Consider the following 14,648-nt stretch of genomic DNA (forward strand, 5'->3'; position numbering starts at 1 on the left):
AAAGAGACTGCTGGCAGCGGTGGGATTCGAACCCACGCCTCCTGAGAGACTGGAACCTGAATCCAGCGCCTTAGACCGCTCGGCCACACTACCAAACGCGGAAAAGTTTGCCGCTCTGTGTCGAGGAAATCAGGTGGATTCAATGGGCCACGTACACAAAACTTTCTGCCTCTTTGTTGTTCTGAAATGCATTCCACAATGCAGCAGCAGCAACAACAACAACAACAACAACAACAACAACAACAACAACAACAACAACAACAACAACAGAAAAAGCCTGACCTTCAAGAGAACTTGTGAAACTTTTTCATTTCCTCCTTTGGCAAGCTTCTTTGGTCAAGGTTAACTCCAAAGATGGCAGTGGTGGGATTCTAACCCACGCCTCCTGAGAGACTGGAGCCTTAATCCAGCGCCTTAGACCGCTCGGCCACACTACCGCTCTGTTGGGGGTCTCTCACACGCAACTGAATATCTCTATTACAACCCAGGCACCAACCCTACTACTACTACTACAACATTGCTTACTTGGGCAAGTTACGAACCAGTGGTTTCTCTTCCAAGTGAACGCTGGCGATTTATCTTCAGGGTCCCATCCCACAGGCCTCTTGATTACTGTCCGTCGCATAACCTGACGGCATTTTAAGGCACTAAACCTTGGGGGAAAAACGAAAACCACCTCCTCTCTTAAAGAGACGGTACTCTTGCATCACCTGGCAGCGGTGGGATTCGAACCCACGCCTCCTGAGAGACTGGAGCCTAAATCCAGCGCCTTAGACCGCTCGGCCACACTACCTTACCGTGTGTGACTTGTCTTTGATGACAGCGTAAGGTATCGAAGGGTCTAAGTGTGGCCAAACAAAGATGCTAACAGCTTTTGGAGGTTTAAGTGAAAAGGTTGTGACTTGCACAGGCAAGCAGAGAAAGAGACTGCTGGCAGCGGTGGGATTCGAACCCACGCCTCCTGAGAGACTGGAACCTGAATCCAGCGCCTTAGACCGCTCCGCCACACTACCAAACGCGGAAAAGTTTGCCGCTCTGTGTCGAGGAAATCAGGTGGATTCAATGGGCCACGTACACAAAACTTTCTGCCTCTTTGTTGTTCTGAAATGCATTCCACAATGCAGCAGCAGCAGCAACAACAACGCCTGACCTTCAAGAGAACTTGTGAAACTTTTTCATTTCCTCCTTTGGCAAGCTTCTTTGGTCAAGGTTAACTCCAAAGATGGCAGTGGTGGGATTCGAACCCACGCCTCCTGAGAGACTGGAGCCTTAATCCAGCGCCTTAGACCGCTTCGGCCACACTACCGCTCTGTTGGGGGTCTCTCACACGCAACTGAATATCTCTATTACAACCCAGGCACCAACCCTACTACTACTACTACAACATTGCTTACTTGGGCAAGTTACGAACCAGTGGTTTCTCTTCCAAGTGAACGCTGGCGATTTATCTTCAGGGTCCCATCCCACAGGCCTCTTGATTACTGTCCGTCGCATAACCTGACGGCATTTTAAGGCACTAAACCTTGGGGGAAAAACGAAAACCACCTCCTCTCTTAAAGAGACGGTACTCTTGCATCACCTGGCAGCGGTGGGATTCGAACCCACGCCTCCTGAGAGACTGGAGCCTAAATCCAGCGCCTTAGACCGCTCGGCCACACTACCTTACCGTGTGTGACTTGTCTTTGATGACAGCGTAAGGTATCGAAGGGTCTAAGTGTGGCCAAACAAAGATGCTAACAGCTTTTGGAGGTTTAAGTGAAAAGGTTGTGACTTGCACAGGCAAGCAGAGAAAGAGACTGCTGGCAGCGGTGGGATTCGAACCCACGCCTCCTGAGAGACTGGAACCTGAATCCAGCGCCTTAGACCGCTCGCCACACTACCAAACGCGGAAAAGTTTGCCGCTGTGTCGAGGAAATCAGGTGGATTCAATGGGCCACGTACACAAAACTTTCTGCCTCTTTGTTGTTCTGAAATGCATTCCACAATGCAGCAGCAGCAGCAACAACAACAACAGCCTGACCTTCAAGAGAACTTGTGAAACTTTTTCATTTCCTCCTTTGGCAAGCTTCTTTGGTCAAGGTTAACTCCAAAGATGGCAGTGGTGGGATTCGAACCCACGCCTCCTGAGAGACTGGAGCCTTAATCCAGCGCCTTAGACCGCCGGCCACACTACCGCTCTGTTGGGGGTCTCTCACACGCAACTGAATATCTCTATTACAACCCAGGCACCAACCCTACTACTACTACTACAACATTGCTTACTTGGGCAAGTTACGAACCAGTGGTTTCTCTTCCAAGTGAACGCTGGCGATTTATCTTCAGGGTCCCATCCCACAGGCCTCTTGATTACTGTCCGTCGCATAACCTGACGGCATTTTAAGGCACTAAACCTTGGGGGAAAAACGAAAACCACCTCCTCTCTTAAAGAGACGGTACTCTTGCATCACCTGGCAGCGGTGGGATTCGAACCCACGCCTCCTGAGAGACTGGAGCCTAAATCCAGCGCCTTAGACCGCGGCCACACTACCTTACCGTGTGTGACTTGTCTTTGATGACAGCGTAAGGTATCGAAGGGTCTAAGTGTGGCCAAACAAAGATGCTAACAGCTTTTGGAGGTTTAAGTGAAAAGGTTGTGACTTGCACAGGCAAGCAGAGAAAGAGACTGCTGGCAGCGGTGGGATTCGAACCCACGCCTCCTGAGAGACTGGAACCTGAATCCAGCGCCTTAGACCGCTCGCCACACTACCAAACGCGAAAAGTTTGCCGCTCTGTGTCGAGGAAATCAGGTGGATTCAATGGGCCACGTACACAAAACTTTCTGCCTCTTTGTTGTTCTGAAATGCATTCCACAATGCAGCAGCATTCAACAACAACAACAACAGCAACAACAACAACAAAGCCTGACCTTCAAGAGAACTTGTGAAACTTTTTCATTTCCTCCTTTGGCAAGCTTCTTTGGTCAAGGTTAACTCCAAAGATGGCAGTGGTGGGATTGAACCCACGCCTCCTGAGAGACTGGAGCCTTAATCCAGCGCCTTAGACCGCTCGGCCACACTACCGCTCTGTTGGGGGTCTCACACGCAACTGAATATCTCTATTACAACCCAGGCACCAACCCTACTACTACTACTACAACATTGCTTACTTGGGCAAGTTACGAACCAGTGGTTTCTCTTCCAAGTGAACGCTGGCGATTTATCTTCAGGGTCCCATCCCACAGGCCTCTTGATTACTGTCCGTCGCATAACCTGACGGCATTTTAAGGCACTAAACCTTGGGGAAAACGAAAACCACCTCCTCTCTTAAAGAGACGGTACTCTTGCATCACCTGGCAGCGGTGGGATTCGAACCCACGCCTCCTGAGAGACTGGAGCCTAAATCCAGCGCCTTAGACCGCTCGGCCACACTACCTTACCGTGTGTGACTTGTCTTTGATGACAGCGTAAGGTATCGAAGGGTCTAAGTGTGGCCAAACAAAGATGCTAACAGCTTTTGGAGGTTTAAGTGAAAAGGTTGTGACTTGCACAGGCAAGCAGAGAAAGAGACTGCTGGCAGCGGTGGGATTCGAACCCACGCCTCCTGAGAGACTGGAACCTGAATCCAGCGCCTTAGACCGCTCGGCCACACTACCAAACGCGGAAAAGTTTGCCGCTCTGTGTCGAGGAAATCAGGTGGATTCAATGGGCCACGTACACAAAACTTTCTGCCTCTTTGTTGTTCTGAAATGCATTCCACAATGCAGCAGCAGCAACAACAACAACAACAACAACAACAAGCCTGACCTTCAAGAGAACTTGTGAAACTTTTTCATTTCCTCCTTTGGCAAGCTTCTTTGGTCAAGGTTAACTCCAAAGATGGCAGTGGTGGGATTCGAACCCACGCCTCCTGAGAGACTGGAGCCTTAATCCAGCGCCTTAGACCGCTCGCCACACTACCGCTCTGTTGGGGGTCTCTCACACGCAACTGAATATCTCTATTACAACCCAGGCACCAACCCTACTACTACTACTACAACATTGCTTACTTGGGCAAGTTACGAACCAGTGGTTTCTCTTCCAAGAGCTGTTCTATCTACCCCCCCACAGGCCTCTTGTGTTCCGTAACCCGCTAAAACTACCTTGGAAACAAACCCTTGAAAGGGCCACTGCCTCCCTGGACGTGTTTTGCACGCCCTAGAACTGGAGTCCAACAGTTAGATTCGGCACAAACCAGTGACTTCTTAGCAGTTGAGTTTTTAAGTGAAAACGGTTAAGTTTGAGGTCAAAGTTGTACTTGCAGGGAAAAGAGAGACTCTGGCAGGGAAAAGCTCCTGAAGACGGCTGACCCCCTTAGGACTGGACACCAACCGAGGCCGCTAGCTAGCGAAATAGTTTCGCCTGGTCACGAAATCGGGATTTTGGAAAGATCCCAAAAATTTCGCCCTTAGTTTCCAAAAATTACAATGAAAGCGCCCGAAACGAAATTATTCCTTAACAAACCCCAAGAAAGCCACTCAGGGGCATTAACCTTTTCATTCCCTGGAAGCTTTTGTCAGGTTAACTCGGAACTGGCTGGTGAACGCTGGCGATTTATCTTCAGGGTCCCATCCCACAGGCCTCTTGATTACTGTCCGTCGCATAACCTGACGGCATTTTAAGGCACTAAACCTTGGGGAAAACGAAAACCACCTCCTCTCTTAAAGAGACGGTACTCTTGCATCACCTGGCAGCGGTGGGATTCGAACCCACGCCTCCTGAGAGACTGGAGCCTAAATCCAGCGCCTTAGACCGCTCGGCCACACTACCTTACCGTGTGTGACTTGTCTTTGATGACAGCGTAAGGTATCGAAGGGTCTAAGTGTGGCCAAACAAAGATGCTAACAGCTTTTGGAGGTTTAAGTGAAAAGGTTGTGACTTGCACAGGCAAGCAGAGAAAGAGACTGCTGGCAGCGGTGGGATTCGAACCCACGCCTCCTGAGAGACTGGAACCTGAATCCAGCCTTAGACCGCCGCCACACTACCAAACGCTGAAAAGTTTGCGCTCTGTGTCGAGGAAATCAGGTGGATTCAATGGGCCACGTACACAAAACTTTCTGCCTCTTTGTTGTTCTGAAATGCATTCCACAATGCAGCAGCAGCAGCAACAACAACAACAACAACAACAGAAAAAGCCTGACCTTCAAGAGAACTTGTGAAACTTTTTCATTTCCTCCTTTGGCAAGCTTCTTTGGTCAAGGTTAACTCCAAAGATGGCAGTGGTGGGATTGAACCCACGCCTCCTGAGAGACTGGAGCCTTAATCCAGCGCCTTAGACCGCTCGGCCACACTACCGCTCTGTTGGGGGTCTCTCACACGCAACTGAATATCTCTATTACAACCCAGGCACCAACCCTACTACTACTACTACAACATTGCTTACTTGGGCAAGTTACGAACCAGTGGTTTCTCTTCCAAGTGAACGCTGGCGATTTATCTTCAGGGTCCCATCCCACAGGCCTCTTGATTACTGTCCGTCGCATAACCTGACGGCATTTTAAGGCACTAAACCTTGGGGGAAAAACGAAAACCACCTCCTCTCTTAAAGAGACGGTACTCTTGCATCACCTGGCAGCGGTGGGATTGAACCCACGCCTCCTGAGAGACTGGAGCCTAAATCCAGCGCCTTAGACCGCTCGGCCACAGTACCTGTGTGTGACTTGTCTTTGATGACAGCGTAAGGTATCGAAGGGTCTAAGTGTGGCCAAACAAAGATGCTAACAGCTTTTGGAGGTTTAAGTGAAAAGGTTGTGACTTGCACAGGCAAGCAGAGAAAGAGACTGCTGGCAGCGGTGGGATTCGAACCCACGCCTCCTGAGAGACTGGAACCTGAATCCAGCGCCTTAGACCGCCGGCCACACTACCAAACGCTGAAAAGTTTGCGCTCTGTGTCGAGGAAATCAGGTGGATTCAATGGGCCACGTACACAAAACTTTCTGCCTCTTTGTTGTTCTGAAATGCATTCCACAATGCAGCAGCAGCAGCAACAACAACAACAACAACAACAACAACAACAACAGAAAAAGCCTGACCTTCAAGAGAACTTGTGAAACTTTTCATTTCCTCCTTTGGCAAGCTTCTTTGGTCAAGGTTAACTCCAAAGATGGCAGTGGTGGGATTGAACCCACGCCTCCTGAGAGACTGGAGCCTTAATCCAGCGCCTTAGACCGCTCGCCACACTACCGCTCTGTTGGGGGTCTCTCACGCAACTGAATATCTCTATTACAACCCAGGCACCAACCCTACTACTACTACTACAACATTGCTTACTTGGGCAAGTTACTTAACCAGTGGTTTCTCGCCCCTCCCGGGTAACCCTTACCCTTTAGACAACACGAAGGTCTAAGGCCAAAAAAGTAACTTTTGGGGTTTTAAAGGGAAAATTTCTTGGGCGAAAAGAATCCGGGGTGGTTTAACCCCCGAGCGGAACCTAACAGCCCTTTAAACCCCCCACACACGGGAACAAATGCCAGGAAGTGGACTTTTCCAAAACCCCCCCCTTTTTGCTAAATCATCCACAAGCGGGGGTTCACACCCAAAAAACCAACCCAACTTTAAACCAAAAAAGCCGACCCGGGGGTTTTCCCTTTCTCCCTTTTAACCCTCGCTTACACTATTCTTGGGGTTACCAAAAACCCCTAGAACATATTTCCTAACCCTTTCCCCAAACCCGTTTGGTCCCTGCAAGTGGATTAACCCCCCTAGACAAACCACCTTTTATGGCAACCCCGGTCTTTCTGGACCGGGTGAGGGACCGCCCCAAGTTAAACCCTTTGGGGGTTTGGAAACCCTTTTCCCAGGGGAAGAAACCTGGCTTGGGGGCTTCAACCGGGGGGAGGTGGTAACCAATCGGTTTGAGGTGCCAACGCTTGGGGGAACACTGGGTTAACGGTGAAGACAACTGAAACATGCCTGGCAAAGATTTCGGGGTGAAGGAAATTAAATGCCCGCAAAAAATTTTTCCCTTTTTTCTTCTCCCCAAATTAAACCAAAACCCCTAACCCCCCAAAGGAAAGGCCCCCCCAGACGGACCCTCCCCCCTTTTCCCCAGTGGCATCTCCCCCCAGCCCTACTACCCAAAACCCACCCCCCCAATTTTCCCGGGTCCCGAGTTTAATTTTCTTTAAAGCCCCCTTACACAAATGCAGGGGTTTTAAAAAACCCCTCCAGGAAGCTACCTTTCCCCAAGGCCGGGCCCTCCCCCCTGCGGGGTTTCAACCACCCATGGGAAAACCACACCTAAACACAACACCTGGGAAGGTACTTAAAATTTTTAATGGCCCTGCGCCAAAATCCCCCCTTTGTTTGTTCCCAAACACGAACAGGACCCACAAGAACCTTCCGCGGGGTTTTTTTGAGATTGGGGATTAAGTCAGGTGGGGCTTAACCCCCTGAGAACTGGGCCCACCGCTTAAAGGCCCGGCAAACCGCTTGTGTTTTAAACTAAGTTTTAAAAAATTTCTTACCCCAAACTCCAGGTTCCAAAGCCCCCCGACCCAACCATATTCCCCCACAAACCCAAAAAACCACGAAAAATGCGCATTAGAGGCCTGGAAAAACCCCCCTTTTTCTTGAAACTTTTCCCAAACACAGCGGGGATCAACCCAACCCCGAGAATTAAACCAAACCCAAAGAAAACAATAACCCCGGGGGTTTTTAAGGAAGTGAATTTTTCCAGGCCCTTGGCCCAAACTCTAGTTGGCAGTTACCCAGGGCTCCGAGAAAGCATAATTTCCACCGCCCCATCCCTTATTGGGTTTCAACACGATTTCTACTAAACCAGGAAAACCCAACTTTTTAAAAAGCTACTGGCAGTACTGAACCAGTGGGTTCCTCCCATGAACCAATTTTCTCGGGCCACCCCGGGGCTTTGTTCTGCAAACTTCAGGCTTTGTTGGAAAACTTGGGAAACGACATCCTAATTGACGGACTTTTACGGAGTGAAACCCAGCCGTGGATGAACCCCAACTAAACCTTCGGCCCAACCTCGGGGACCTTATGACGCGTTGGAAAGGGTCTAAGGGGCCCAAAAACATCTAACCCTTGGAGTTATAAATGACCCAGTGCAGAGAAGAGCTGCTGGCAGGACACACCCTAAGCTCCTAACGGAACTTGATTTTCCCCCCCTGGCCAATTTTAACGGAAATTGTTGGGTGAAGAAACCCGGCTCTGACGGCAATTCCGCCCTTGGGTCTGAACCAATCGGCCCAAAAGCCCCAACCCAACACCAGAACAACAACTAACAAAACAAAGGACTAAGGACCAAAAGTTTTCTCTCCTTGGAAGTTTTGGTTTTTAACCAAAGAGGCGTGGTTGAACCCGCTCTGAGAGACTGGACCTTACCCTTGAACCGCCTCGGCCACACTACCGGTTGTTGGTCTGCGCACCAACAATGTCATCAACGACCAACCCGCTACACTACTCACTTGTTTTTTAATTAACGGACAACCCCAAAGCTGGGTTACTTGTCCTTTCCCTGGCCTTTGTACTTCCTCGCAACGGGATTTTTGCTACTTTGGGGAAACGAACCACCCCTAAAACGGATTGCCTACCTGGCGCGTGGGTCGCCACGCTCCTGGGACTGTGTAAACCAGCTAGGGGCCACGGCCACACTACTACTTTGTGTTTTTTGGAAGACGGTTCAGGAGGCAAAAAAGTGCAACAGCTTGGTTAATGACAAGGTTGACTGATCAACAAGAAAAGCTGGGCAAGGAACAACCCCTTGGAAACTGGAACTGAATCAGGCCTAGACCACCCCCAAAGGCCTGAAACTTTGCGTGCAGAAACCATGGGGTTTTAATGACAACTTTTCCTTTGGAATTTGGTCAACAAAAAAAAAAACCCCAAAAAATAAACCCGAAGCTGACCTTAGAATCTGGAACTTCACCCCTTTTCATTTTCCGCAAGGTTACTCAAGACAGTTGGGATTAACCACGCTCCTGAGGACGGTTTTGCCACGCTTTCTCTGCCCCACGCCGTTCCTAACACACGAACACCTATTACAACCAGCACAACCTAACTACTAAAACAAGCTACTTGGCCAAAAAAACAGTTTTGCTTCCAAGTGAAGGGGGAAAAGCTCGGGCCCCGACAAGCAGGTTAGCCCGCACAACCTGGGTTTACCATAACCTGGGACAACCAATCCCTTAAGACGTACTTTCAATGCTGCAGGGGGTTCAACTGCTCTGAGATGCCAAAGCGAATCGACCACCCACAAGGGGAATGCTGACGACAGCAACATCATAAGCCAAACAAGAGCTAACCTCGAGTTTTAAATGAAAGGTTTACTCCTTCAGGGTCAGAGGACCTGGGCGGGGGATTCAAACCACGCCTCCTGAGAGACACCTAATCCAGCCTTAGACCGCCCGGGCACCGCGAAAGTTTCACATTGGTTAAAAAAGGGCTTCCAAGGACACAAACTTCCTGGTTGTGAAACATTCCTTGGACGACCAAAATCCAACCACCCACACAAACCAAAAGCCTTGCCTTAGGAGGGGCAAATTTTTTCCCTTTGGCGCTTTTGTCAGGTTACCACAAATGGCAGGTGGATTCAACCCACGCCTCCTGAGAGACTGACTTAATCCACCCAACCCTCCACTCAGTCGTTTCTCACCTGAAGAAAGTCATACAACCCGGCACCAACTGAACTTAAACCTCAGACTGGCAACTGTAGTACGACGTTTTTCTCCAGGACAAGACGATCTGGCCTCCCAGGTTATTACTTCGCGTGAAAAGTACTGCTTTAGCTAAACTGGGGACAAAACCCTCTCTAAAAACTTCTTGATCACCTAGCCGGGGCGAACCACCCAAAAGACTAGCCAATCCAGTGACTGGCCCATCTCTGGCACTTTCTTTGAAGACCCGATGCAGGGCTAAGCCCCCAAGATGCTAACACTTTTTGAAAGGTGGCCTTCAAGGCGAGAAAACTGCTGGCAGCTGGTTAGCACGCCTGAGACTGACCGAATCAGGCCTAGACGTCAACACACCAGCATTGCCGGTTTAAAATCAGGGTCCCACACAAAAAACTTTCCTCTTTTGAAACATCAAGAAAGACAGGAAAACCCCCCCAAAACGCCCACCTGGGGCCCCAAAAGCCCTTTTAAATTTTATTTTTCCCGGCGCTTTTGGTCTTAACTAAAGATGGAGGGGGATTCCAACCCCTCCGGGGGCTGGACCTTAATCCAGCCCTTAGCCCCCCCCCTCAGCTTGTTGGGGGTTTCCTTCACCAACTGAAACTCTTTTCAACCCCCAACCTATAAATATAAGTTTTGGGTTCAAAAAAAACCGGGGTTTTTTAAAAAATTTTCTTCCACCCAAGGGCCTTTTAGGTAATACGGTAAGACTAAACCCTTGGGGAAACAAACCCTTCCAAAAAACCGCTCTGGGGGGGATTAACCGGGCCACCGGAACAAACTTTCGCTTGAGCTTTGGCCCCATACGAGTTTGCCAAAAAAAGGGTTAAAGGGGTTGGGGAATAAAATTAAATTTTGAGGTTGAAAAATTGTGTTGCCAGGAACCAAAAGACTGGGCTGACCCCTCCCCCCTGAGAAGGCCTAAAGCCAGCTTGCCGCTGGCCAAACCAAGGGAAAATGGCCTGCACAAATCGGTGATTTTTAAACAAGAAAACAAAGGGTTTCCCCAATGACCAAAAACCCCAAACCAACACAACCTGCCCTAAAACTTGGGTTTTTCCTCCGGAAGTTTTTCTTAACCCCGTGGCGGATTTAACCGCTCCGACGGGGCCTAATCCCAGCCCCTTCCCAAAGCCTTTGGGGGGCTCACACCAAATGTCTTTCAAGGGAAACCCATCAACTACAAGCTACCCCGGGTTAATAAAAGGGTTTTCTTCCCAAAAACGGGAAAGGGTTCCCCCCCTTTTTAACCCTTTTGAAATCCCGCGGCTTTTTGGACTCCTTTGGGGAAAAGAAATTTCCTCTTAAAGAACGGATTTTGCCCCCTCAGGGGTTTCCCCCCTTTTTGGAAAGAGCCAAACCCCGGGCCCCCCCCCCCCTTCCGGGCTTTTCTTAGAAGCTTTTTTTCCCCTTTGGCCAAACTCTTTTTGGGGGTTTTTTAAAAAGGTTGTGACGACGGAGAGAAAGAGCTCGGCGCTGGGCCCCCCCCCTAAAACAAGCCAGCCCCAACCCCGGGGGGACCAAAACCCAAATTTTTCTTTTCCTGAGAAACTAAAAGCCTAAAAATTTCCCCCGTTGGGGCTTACAAACCCAAAACCAAAAAAAAGCTTTTTTTGGGTTGGGGGTTTTTTTTAACCCCAAAACGGGGGGAAAACCCCCCTCAAACCGGGCCCGCCCTTTGAAAACACAACTAATATTTTTTCCCCCCCCCCTAAAAAAAAAAATTTGCTTACTTGGGCGTTCAACCCAGTGGTTTCTCTTCCAAGTAAACGCTGGTTTTATCTTCAGGGTCCCTCCCACAGGCCTCTATTCCCCTGCCGAAACCTACGGCTTTTAAGGCACAAACCTTGGGGAAAAAAACAAACCACCTCCTCTTTAAAGACGGTCTTTGCATCACCTGGCAGTGGATTCAACCCCGCCTCCTGGGGAAACTGGAGCCTAAATCCAGCGCCTTCGCCGGCCACACCCCTTTCGGTGCTTGTTTTTGATGACGGGGGTATCAAGGGTCTAAGTGGGGCCCAAACAAAGATGCTAACACGGAGGTTTAATGAAAAGGTTTGGACTTGCAAGGCAAGCAGAGAAAAGACTGCTGGGCGGGGATTCAACCCACGCCCTGAGATGGAACCGCCCAGCCTAGACCGGCCAAATTACCAAACGCAAAATTTGCGCTTTGTCGAGGAAATCAGGGGGTTTCAATGGGCCACGACACAAAACCTTTCGCCTCTTTGTTGTTCTGAAATGCATTCCACAATGCAGCAACAAAAAAAACAACGCCTGACCTTCAAGAGAACTTTAGAAACTTTTCATTTCCTCCTTGGCAAGCTTTTGGTCAAGGTTAACCCCAAAGATGGCAGTGGTGGGATTGAACCCACGTCCTGAGAGACTGGAGCCTTAATCCAGCGCCTTAGACCGCTCGGCCACACTACCGCTCTGTTGGGGTCTCTCACACGCAACTGAATATCTCTATTACAACCCAGGCACCAACCCTACTACTACTACTACAACATTGCTTACTTTGGGCAAGTTACTAACCAGTGGTTTTCTTCCAATGAACGCTGGCATTTATCTTCAGGGTCCCATCCCACAGGGCCCCTTGATTACTGTCCGAAACCTGACGGCATTTTAAGGCACTAAACCTGGGGAAAACGAAACCACCTTCCCTCTTAAAAGACGGACTCTTTTCATCACCTGGCAGCGGTGGATGAACCCACGCCTCCTGAGAGACTGGAGCCTAAATCCAGCGCTAGACCGCCCGCCACCACACCAGGTGATTGTCTTTGAACAGCGTAGGATCAAGGGTTCAAGTTGGCCAAAAAGATGCTAACAGCTTTGGGGGTTTATGAAAGGTTTTGACTTTCGCACAGGCAAGCGAGAAAGAGACCTGGCAGGGGGGATTCGAACCCACGCCTGAAGACTGGGAAACCAACCGCCTTAGACCGGGCCCCCACTACCAAACGCGAAAAGTTTGCCGCCGTTAGGAAAACTGGATCCCAAAGGGGCCACGCTTTCCCACCTCCCCTTTTGGGGAATTTCCACAATGGCAGGAAAACAGGGTTTTAAGAGACTGTAAACTTTTTCTTTTTTTGAATTTGGGAATTCCAAAATGGCATGGGGAAACCCCCGAATGACCTAAAATCAGAAATTTAACCTCCTTTTTCCCAAAAAATTCTTTTGGGGGGTTCCCCCAAATGGAATTTTATTCAACCCAGGCCCAAACCCCACCTTTAAACAAACCCCTTTTTGGGTTGGCAAACTACCTTTTTTTTCCATAAAGCCGAATTTTCTCTTTACAACCCAGGCCCAACCCATCCTACATACTGCGGCATTTTGGGGGGGTACAAACCTTTGGGCAAAACCCTCTTACCCGGGTTTTCCCCTCCCGGCCCTGAATTCCACCCGCCCTGAGGCCTTTTACCAAACCTTGCCGGGAAAAAAAAACCACTCTGGGACTTTCTTTACACCTGGGACGGGGTTGGCCCACAATCCCAAAACTGGAGTAAATGGGTTTAACCCCCGGCACACAACGGGGAGCTGTGACAGCGGGATTCGAAGGCCCAATGGCCAAAAAACTACGCCTTTTGGAGGAAAAAAAGTGAAGAAGGGCCGCGGGAGAAATCGTGGACTGGGATTGGGAACAAACCTCCTGGCTGGAAATGAATTTAAGCGCTTAAAACCCCGCCACCTTCCAAAGGAAATTGGCCCCTTTTTAATCCTTGGCAAGTTTTTAATTTTCCCCGTTTTTCTGTGGATTTCCCAGCCCTTAGAGCGGGCCAACCACCAGAACCCCAAAAACAACCCCAACCAACAAAAAAAATTCTTCAAAACCCGGAAAATTTTTATTCCTCCTTTGCAACTTCTTTGTCGGAATTAAAAACCAGTGGTTTCTTAAAACGCCTCTAAACTGGGCCCTTAACCCTTTGTAGGGCCCCGCATAACCTGGGGGGTTTAAGGGAAATAAACCCCAAACCCAAACACCCCCTCTAAAAACCAAAATTGCTTACTTTGGGGAGTTCTAACCCAGGGCCTCCTTAAAAGGGCGGGCCATTTCTTAGGGCCCTCCACAACCTCTTTTTACTTTTGTGCGCAAGGGATAAGGGCTAAATTGGGAAACAAAACACCTTTTTAAGGAGGTATTTGCACATGGCAAGGGACGAAAGCCCCCTGAGGGGACCAACCCCCGCCCTTGAGACCGGCCCCACTCCCTGCGGGGGACTGCAATGAAAGCGTGTTAAGGGTAGGTGAAAAGTGCTAACAGCTTTTGAAATTTTTGGTTGTATTCACAAGCAAGCAAAAAACGCTCTGGTTCAAAGCTGGGGGGAAAATCCTTTCCGCCTTGGGCTCGGTACATTACCAAAGGGGAAAGTTTGACCGTTCCGAAACGGGTTAATCCACGTAACCTCCCCCTCCTTGTTTCTGAATGCATTCCCAATGACAACAACAACAACAACAACAAACAACAAAAAGCTACCTTGGGAACTGGAACATTTTTCCTCCGGAAGCTTCTTTTTTCAGGGTCCCCCCCAAAAGGCCTTGGGTTCGCCCGCTACCTGGGCTAGCCTAAACCGGGAAAACGAACCACCCCTCTTTGGGGGGTTTTCACACCGGCTGGATTCTTTCAACCCACCCCCTAAAATTCAACTGCACTTGGCCTACAACCAGGGTTCCTTCCTGAGCCGTTCTTCAGGGCCCACACAGGCCCTTATGTGTGGAATGACCTTTGGCACTAAACTGGGCAAACACCCCCAGAGCGACTTTTATCACCTGCGCGGGAACCCCCGAATGGGCCTCGTCAGGCCGTTTTCCCGTAAAAATTGTCTTTGTGCAGCCAAGACGAACAGTGCCAAAAGTGAACTTTATTTTGAAAATTTTGGTTTGATGCAGGGGCCCAAGCAGGAGAAAAAAGGGGAAAAAAGGGGAAAAAAAAAGGGCAAGGGGGAAGGGGTAAGGCCCAAATTTTGGGGGTCCCTAAAGTTTTGCCCCAAAAAAAAAAAAGATTTTGCAA

The 14,648-nt window shown here is 49.5% G+C and overlaps 16 non-coding genes across 16 annotated transcripts; all 16 read right to left on the minus strand.

Annotated features, from left to right (window-relative positions):
- Positions 1-11: 11 nt before the first annotated feature.
- trnal-cag lies at positions 12-93 on the minus strand. The gene has a single exon. It is a non-coding gene; the product is annotated as a tRNA-Leu (tRNA).
- A 262-nt stretch (positions 94-355) lies between these two features.
- On the minus strand, positions 356-437 carry trnal-aag. Its single transcript has one exon. It is a non-coding gene; the product is annotated as a tRNA-Leu (tRNA).
- Positions 438-711: 274 nt separating this feature from the next.
- Positions 712-793, minus strand: trnal-uag. The gene has a single exon. It is a non-coding gene; the product is annotated as a tRNA-Leu (tRNA).
- A 138-nt stretch (positions 794-931) lies between these two features.
- On the minus strand, positions 932-1,013 carry trnal-cag. The gene has a single exon. It is a non-coding gene; the product is annotated as a tRNA-Leu (tRNA).
- A 210-nt stretch (positions 1,014-1,223) lies between these two features.
- trnal-aag lies at positions 1,224-1,306 on the minus strand. Its single transcript has one exon. It is a non-coding gene; the product is annotated as a tRNA-Leu (tRNA).
- Positions 1,307-1,580: 274 nt separating this feature from the next.
- On the minus strand, positions 1,581-1,662 carry trnal-uag. The gene has a single exon. It is a non-coding gene; the product is annotated as a tRNA-Leu (tRNA).
- Positions 1,663-1,800: 138 nt separating this feature from the next.
- Positions 1,801-1,881, minus strand: trnal-cag. The gene has a single exon. It is a non-coding gene; the product is annotated as a tRNA-Leu (tRNA).
- Positions 1,882-2,093: 212 nt separating this feature from the next.
- Positions 2,094-2,174, minus strand: trnal-aag. Its single transcript has one exon. It is a non-coding gene; the product is annotated as a tRNA-Leu (tRNA).
- A 492-nt stretch (positions 2,175-2,666) lies between these two features.
- Positions 2,667-2,747, minus strand: trnal-cag. Its single transcript has one exon. It is a non-coding gene; the product is annotated as a tRNA-Leu (tRNA).
- Positions 2,748-2,978: 231 nt separating this feature from the next.
- Positions 2,979-3,059, minus strand: trnal-aag. The gene has a single exon. It is a non-coding gene; the product is annotated as a tRNA-Leu (tRNA).
- Positions 3,060-3,329: 270 nt separating this feature from the next.
- Positions 3,330-3,411, minus strand: trnal-uag. Its single transcript has one exon. It is a non-coding gene; the product is annotated as a tRNA-Leu (tRNA).
- A 138-nt stretch (positions 3,412-3,549) lies between these two features.
- On the minus strand, positions 3,550-3,631 carry trnal-cag. Its single transcript has one exon. It is a non-coding gene; the product is annotated as a tRNA-Leu (tRNA).
- Positions 3,632-3,855: 224 nt separating this feature from the next.
- trnal-aag lies at positions 3,856-3,936 on the minus strand. Its single transcript has one exon. It is a non-coding gene; the product is annotated as a tRNA-Leu (tRNA).
- A 766-nt stretch (positions 3,937-4,702) lies between these two features.
- On the minus strand, positions 4,703-4,784 carry trnal-uag. Its single transcript has one exon. It is a non-coding gene; the product is annotated as a tRNA-Leu (tRNA).
- A 444-nt stretch (positions 4,785-5,228) lies between these two features.
- trnal-aag lies at positions 5,229-5,309 on the minus strand. The gene has a single exon. It is a non-coding gene; the product is annotated as a tRNA-Leu (tRNA).
- Positions 5,310-11,994: 6,685 nt separating this feature from the next.
- On the minus strand, positions 11,995-12,073 carry trnal-aag. The gene has a single exon. It is a non-coding gene; the product is annotated as a tRNA-Leu (tRNA).
- Between the last annotated feature and the right edge of the window lie 2,575 nt (positions 12,074-14,648).

Source organism: Polypterus senegalus, unplaced genomic scaffold (genome assembly GCF_016835505.1).
Source record: "Polypterus senegalus isolate Bchr_013 unplaced genomic scaffold, ASM1683550v1 scaffold_4011, whole genome shotgun sequence".
Classification (NCBI taxonomy): Eukaryota; Metazoa; Chordata; class Cladistia; order Polypteriformes; family Polypteridae; genus Polypterus; species Polypterus senegalus.